General features: G+C 40.8%; 1 long non-coding RNA gene across 3 annotated transcripts in view; it reads left to right on the top strand.

The window, feature by feature from the left end:
• The first annotated feature begins 764 nt into the window (after positions 1–764).
• The window catches only part of LOC122423545, a 149,003-nt gene continuing 141,904 nt past the window's right edge, over positions 765–7,863 (top strand). For all 3 annotated transcript variants that reach the window (XR_006264173.1, XR_006264174.1, XR_006264172.1), the window contains exon 1: positions 765–905. This is a non-coding gene — a long non-coding RNA (uncharacterized LOC122423545). The remainder of the gene's footprint in view (positions 906–7,863) is intronic.

The raw sequence follows: 7,863 nt of genomic DNA, 5'->3' as shown, positions 1-7,863 counted from the left end.
AGAGAAAATGTCACAGACATTTTAATGTCAACTGAAAAGTCCATTTCTAGATATTCTCATGCGCTCCAAAGTGACTTCCAAGTCTCTTTGTCAATGCAGTCATCAAAAATATTAATATTCAATATTGTTATGAATGCTCAAAAATCTTCAGAGACTTTTGAAAGAAAAGTAGGAGACCTGGTAGCTCATGGGCTGAAGATGGGAAAGGAAAAGATGGAGAATAATTGTCTTAGTCCATTCAGGCTGTTAAACAAAATACCATAATCTGTGTGGCTTATAAACAGCAGAAATTTATTTCTCACAGTTCTGGAGCCTGGAATTCAGAGATCAGGGTGCAGCATAGTCAAGTTCTGGGGGAAGCCCTCTTGCAGGTTGTAGACTGCTGACTTCTTGCTGTGTCCCCACAGGGTGGAAGGGGACCTCTCTGGTGCCCTTTCATGAGGGCATTACGCCATTCATGAGGCTTCACTCTGATGACCTAATCACCCCAAAGGCTTCACGTCCTAAAACCATAATACTGGGCATTAGAATTTTAACATGTAATTTGGAGGTGGTGGTGGGACACAAAAATTAGTCCATAGCAATAATGCAATGGAACAGGAGGGTGGGGAGGCTAAGGGATAGGGGAGCAGGGGAGAGGTATTCCAGCTTATTACTTGAATGAAAAAAAAAAGCAAAAAGATAGCACTAAGTCATGTCCGACTCTTGCGATCCCATGAACTGTTGCCCACCAGGCTTCTCTGTCCCTGGGTTTCTCCAGGCAAGCATACTGGAGCGGGTTGCCATTTTCTTCTCCGAGGGAACTTCCTGACCCAGGACTTGAACCCAGGTCTCCTGCATTGCGGGCAGATACTTTACCGACTGAGCTACGCAGGAAGCCTTGATGATCTTACTACTGGAATAAGGTATGACTTATTTCTGTATCACCAATTGCTCTTAATACAATGAATAAAAGTGTCATTTTATTACACTCGTTGTGTGAGTCAGGAGTTCAGCCGAAGCACAGTGGGGATGGCTTGCTTCTGCTCCATGAAGTCTGGGGCGTTAGCGGAAAGTCATGAAGACTGAGACCGACTCAGATGGCTGTGGACTGAAACGGTCTGGAAGCCCCTCCCTCACATGCCTGGCGCCCGGGCTGACTGGAAGACCGGGTTCATCAGGGACTGTCCATCAGTGCATCTCCCTGGGGCTTCTCAACAGGATGTAGACTTCCTCAATAGGGGCTCCTCAGTGAGGGCAGTCAGGCTTCTTACATGATGGCTCCAAGAGTAAGTGTTCTCAGCAGACCAGAAAGAAGATGCCTTTCATCAGTGGTAAATAATCTGCCTGTCAATGAGGAGAGGATGGCAACCCACTCCAGTGTTCTTGCCTGGAGAATCCTATGCACAGAGGAGCCTGGCCGGTTACTGTCCATGGGGTTGCAAAGAGTCAGACGACTGAAGCTGTTCAATACACAGCCAGTCAATGTAGAATGATGTAAGCGATGTGGGTTCGATCCCTGGGAAGATCCCCTGGAGAAGGAAATGGCAACCCACTCCAGTAATCTTGCCTGGAAAATTCCATGGACAGAAGAGCCTGGCAAGCTACAGTCCATGAGGTCACAAAGAGATGGACACATCTGAACATGCATGCACAGAGGCAGGGAAGACTCACTGGTATTTGATTTTAGATTGTCATGAGGTATCTTCAGGCTAGACTGAGTTTCCTAATGACACTCCTGTGGTTAATTCTGAAACATAAGATCTGCAGTCTGTGACTCCTCTCCTCCCAAAGGACCCTCTCCGAGAGCTGGAAAGTGATGACTGGTGAACTGCTGGGTAGCAGGCTTGCTGGTCTGGGGCAGTGCTGCAAAGATATGAAAATTCAATGAGGAAAAAGTTTATTTACCAAGCAAGAATAGCACTGAAACATGTATATTACCGTATGTAAAGATAGATGACCAGTGCAAGTTCGATGCATGAAGCAGGACACTCAAAGCTGGTCCTCTGGGACCACCCAGAGGGGTGGGGTGGGGAGGAAGGAGGGAGGGGTTCAGAATGGGGGGACACATGCACACCTGTGGCTGATTCATGTCGATGTGTGGCAAAACCCACCACAATATTGTAAAGTAATTTGCCTCCAATTAAAATAAATAAATTAATTTAAAAAATTATTTACCAAGCAGCAATGAAAAGTATCTCCTGTCTCCCCATTGTCTCCACATTTTTAAATTGGTTTTATTTTTACTGAAAGTTGCTACTGCTTAGGAACTGGGTTGGGAATTAGAAGAATTCTTGGTTTTTAGTCCCAAATTCATGGTTAAATGGTCAGATGACCCCAGGCAAGCTGCTTTGCTTTCAGTATATTGTATGTTCTTGGAGGTCACTCTGTTTCCCATGGCTTTCCAAATATGTTGACTTTATAGCAAACCAAAGCCATACATAATGTATTGTGTATGCATAAACTACAAAAGCGAGTTTTGACCTGAACTTACCACAGATTAAAAGCTCAATGTTGATGAAAGTACATTAATATGAGACTCTTACTTTGCTGTTGAATAGATTGTCTAATTGCTACAACTTTTCTGGAAAGCAGTTTGGCTCAATTTTTATTATTTTTTATCTAATTTCATTCAATTTTTAAGTTTTCAAATTTAATTTTTTTATTTTTGACTACTCCATGAGATTTGTGGAATGTTAGTTTCTTGACCTGGGTTTGAATCTGTCAGAAAATAAGAGCATGGAGTTCTAGTCACTGGACTGCCAGGGAATTCCTGGCTCAATTTTATGCATCAAGTATATTGAAATGTCCATATCCATCGATACCTTTCATCGCTTCTGAGAATCTTTCTTAAGAAAATAGAGTGTGAGACCAAGATTTCTGTACGAGGGTTGTCACTACATTGTTCTGTTTAGTTTTGCAGTAATTGAAACCACTTAAGTTGTCTAGTAATATGAACATTCTGTAACTTACAGGTGCCCAGAGATAGTGATATTCTGTGACTAGAAGAATCTTATTTTCAAAAAAGTACTTGTATACAATAAAGTTACATATGTGCCAAGTCGATTCAGTTGTGCCCAACGCTTTGTGACCCACTGGACTGCTCTGTCCATGGAACTGTCCAGGCAAGAATACTGGAGTGGGTTGCCGTGCCCTCCTCCAGGCGATCGTCCTGACACAGGGATTGAACCCATGTCTCTTACTGCTCCTACATTGACAGGCAGGTTCTTTACTACCGGTGCCACCTGGGAAGCCCATAAAGTTGCATAGAGTAATTAAAATCTGCATTGAGAAAAACTGGAAGGAACTGTATCTGGATAAAAGATATCTGGGTAAAAACATCTGGATAAAATTATTGATGATTTTGTCCCTTTTGAAGTCTTTCTGTTTTTTAAAAATCTATAATGAATGTGTGTTTTCGTCAGAATCAGAAAAGGAAGTGAATGGTACTGATAGATGTCTTTTACAATTTGCTTTTTTGTTTTAGTCTTGTTTCTGCTCAGAAAGATAGCTGTCAGGTTAAGGCCTCTCAGAGTCTGACAATCAAAACGCTGTGTCTTCTGCCCCTTTCCTCCCCCAACTCCCCACTCCCTCTAACCCCAGTTGGGCTTCCCATACTGGGCACTGGCTTTGAAATTGTGACATGGAAAAATCAAGCCTGGATATTCCAGATGTTCAGCCCTAGACAGTATATGAAAAAGCAGAGACATCACTTTGCCGACAAAGGTCCATATAGTTGAAGCTATGGTTTTTCCAGTAGTCACGTATGGATGGACCATACCTGAAAATCTATCTTTCCAGTTCAATTGGATGATAAAGAAGGTTGAGCACTGAAGAGTTGATGTTTTAAAACTGTGGTGTTGGAAAAGACTCTTGAGAGTCTCTTGGGCTGCAAGGAGATCAAACCAGTCATTCCTAAAGGAAAGCAGTTCTGAATACTTATTGGAAGGACTGATGCTGAAGCTGAAGCTATACTTTGGCCACCTGATGAGAAGAGCTGACTCATTAGAAAAGACCCTGATGCTGGGAAAGATTGAAGGAGGAGAAGTGGACAGCAGAGGACGAGATGGTTGGGTGGCATCCCTGACTCGATGGACATAAGTTTGAGCAAACTCTGGGAGATAGTGATAGACAGGGAAGACTGGCGTGCTGCAGTCCATGATGTCGCAAACAGTCAGATGCAATTTAGTGACTGAACAACACAGTTTAGCTTGGAATTCTTGGGTGGTGATGGAGTCTGCAGGCACTAGGGTGGCGTGCATGTGGCCTCCTGGAAGAAGGCCTCAAATCTACAGGGCTATTAGCTGGATTTTGCTGGAGTAAATTACCATTGCTTTGTAAGAACATTGACGAATTACCATGAAAATGCTGTCATCATCAGCACAAATGTTTCTCAAAGCTTCACTTCAGTGGGATTTTTTTGGTCCAGATTCATAAGATTCACTTATTAGTTCTCAGAAAAGGAAAGACTAGGCCTTGAGGTTATTTGCACTTTCCTTGAATTCACTGGACTCTTTTTTTCCTATAGGGCTTGTTTTGTATCCAGGCTTATGCACAACTTTTATAAAAGGCAGTAGCAATTCTGTGTGCACTTGAAATGGGAGAGAATTCCCAAGCCATTGCCTCCTGTTAAACACCAAGGAGATTACCTCTTAGTCAAGAGTAAAAGAGTCTGAATTAGGGACAATGGGGATTTCACCTTTAAAAGTCTGATCCAGGAAACAACTGTGGGTTACAATTTGTATGCGGTTTGCAGTTTGAAGTTTAAGCTTCTGGTTAATAAAATGACATAAGCAAACTATAAATGTGACTATCACATGCATTATGTTTGCAGTTCCTTGGGTAATAAGTACCTTTCTTAAAGCAGAGTCCTATTGTCAAAATGGCTATTCTACCCTAAGCAATCTATAGATTCAATGCAATCCCTATCAAGCTACCAACGGTATTTTACACAGAACTAGACCAAAGAATTTCACAATTTGTATGGAAATACAAAAAACCTCGAATAGCCAAAGTAATCTTGAAAAAGAAGAATGGAACTGGAGGAATCAACCTGCCTGACTTCAGACTCTACTACAAAGCCACAGTCATCAAGACAGTGTGGTACTGGCACAAAGACAGAAATATAGACCAATGGAACAGAATAGAAAGCCCAGAGATAAATCCACGAACCTATGGACACCTTATCTTTGACAAAGGAGGCAAGGATATACAATGGAAAAAAGACAACCTCTTTAACAAGTGGTGCTGGGAAAACTGGTCAACCACTTGCAAAAGAATGAAACTAGAACACTTTCTAACACCATACACAAAAATAAACTCAAAATGGATTAAAGATCTAAATGTAAGACCAGAAACTATAAAACTCCTAGAGGAGAACATAGGCAAAACACTCTCCGACATAAATCACAGCAAGATCCTCTATGACCCACCTCCCAGAATATTGGAAATAAAAGCAAAACTAAACAAATGGGACCTAATGAAACTTAAAAGCTTTTGCACTACAAAGAAACTATAAGTAAGGTGAAAAGACAGCCCTCAGATTGGGAGAAAATAATAGCAAATGAAGAAACAGACAAAGGATTAATCTCAAAAATATACAAGCAACTCCTGCAGCTCAATTCCAGAAAAATAAATGACCCAATCAAAAAATGGGCCAAAGAACTAAACAGACATTTCTCCAAAGAAGACATACAGATGGCTAACAAACACATGAAAAGATGCTCAACATCACTCATTATCAGAGAAATGCAAATCAAAACCACAATGAGGTACCATTACACGCCAGTCAGGATGGCTGCTATCCAAAGTCTACAAGCAATAAATGCTGGAGAGGGTGTGGAGAAAAGGGAACCCTCTTACACTGTTGGTGGGAATGCAAACTAGTACAGCCACTATGGAAAACAGTGTGGAGATTCCTTAAAAAACTGGAAATAGAACTGCCATATGACCCAGCAATCCACTTCTGGGCATACACACTGAGGAAACCAGATCTGAAAGAGACACATGCACCCCAATGTTCATCGCAGCACTGTTTATAATAGCCAGGACATGGAAGCAACCTAGATGCCCATCAGCAGATGAATGGATAAGGAAGCTGTGGTACATATACACCATGGAATATTACTCAGCCGTTAAAAAGAATTCATTTGAATCAGTTCTAATGAGATGGATGAAACTGGAGCCCATTATACAGAGTGAAGTAAGCCAGAAAGATAAAGAACATTACAGCATACTAACACATATATATGGAATTTAGAAAGATGGTAACGATAACCCTATATGCAAAACAGAAAAAGAGACACAGAAATACAGAACAGACTTTTGAACTCTGTGGGAGAAGGTGAGGGTGGGATATTTCAAAAGAACAGCATGTATACTATCTATGGTGAAACAGATCACCAGCCCAGGTGGGATGCATGAGACAAGTGCTCGGGCCTGGTGCACTGGGAAGACCCAGAGGAATCGGGTGGAGAGGGAGATGGGAGGGGGGATCGGGATGGGGAATAAGTGTAAATCTATGGCTGATTCATATCAATGTATGACAAAACCCACTGAAATGTTGTGAAGTAATTAGCCTCCAACTAATAAAAAAATTAAAAAAAAAAAAAAAAAGCAGAGTCCTAAGAAACTGCATACAGGCTAAACTGCATACAGGGGATTTAGAAGGGCAGGCCACCTTTATGAGGATGAAAACTGTACTTTGTCCATTGACTACTCTTTGAATGCTAGCATTTTATATTTGTCTGAACACTTTTTTGTTGTTGCTGTTTAGTCGCTGAGTCCTGTCTGACTCTTTGCGACCCCATGGACTGTAGCCTGCCAGGCTCCTCTGTCCATGAGGTTTCCCAGGCAAGGATACTGGAGTAGTTGCTATTCCCTTCTCCAGGAGACCTTCCCCACTCAGGGACTGAACCCGTGTTTCCTGCATTGCAAATGGATGCGTTCCTATCTCTGGTTAAAATTTAAAAGCAGGCTAAATAAAATCAGAAGAGTGGTTAGCAAGTTTATTAAATAATATAGTATTCAACATAAATATTTATAGGCTGAATTTATACTACCAGTTAGAATTATAGAACTTATACTAGAATTAGAATTTAAACTACCAATTTTGTTCTTACAGTGTGATCACATTCAGAAATGTTATTTCTCCAAGGCACATTGTGTGAAACTTTACCCATTTTGTATTTATTAATTTAAGTTTGCTGTTGGTATTGATTTCATTTTAAAATGAGTGGACCTGGCTAAGGCAGACTGAGAGGGCCAGGTAGGAAAAAAAAAATCTATCTTTCCTGTTTTTTTTCCTAATCTGCATATAGATAGATTACCTAATACAAGGGTTACATATATGCTTTTGCAACCAGCAAAGTAGACAGAAAAACAATCTCTCATTTCCTTGAAATAATTAAAAAAAAAAAAAAACCTAAATAGAAATCCACTAAAATAGAGAAAAGTTTGGCTTTTTGTATTTGGGTTGGCCAAAAAGTTCATTTGGGTTTTTCCATACCATCTTAGCAAAAACCTGAATGAACTATTTGGCCAACCCAATATTATGTCAGGAAGTTTACAATCAGAATAGCAACATCCCAGCATTTTGTGTCAAAATACAAGACATTTTGTGTCAAAATACAAGGCATTTTGTGTCATTAAAAAGCATATGTTATTTTGAATTACAAATGGCAGCATTGATACTCTGAGTATCAAAATATCTTTCTCCAGTCCTGCCCAAAGACACAATGTGGGTTTAAGCCCTTATGACATCTAGATTTTTCAAACAGAAGTCATTTTTTGCAGTGCAATGGCTGAATGGAAATGCAGGAGGTCTCCTATCATTGGAACTCTGCAGGCTCATGGTCTCTTGGTTGCAGAAAAGAGCAGCTGTGC

This window comes from Cervus canadensis, chromosome 21 (genome assembly GCF_019320065.1).
Source record: "Cervus canadensis isolate Bull #8, Minnesota chromosome 21, ASM1932006v1, whole genome shotgun sequence".
Lineage (NCBI taxonomy): Eukaryota > Metazoa > Chordata > Mammalia > Artiodactyla > Cervidae > Cervus > Cervus canadensis.
Note: the sequence above shows the minus strand (reverse complement) of the source record. Positions and strands in the feature narration are given on the sequence as shown.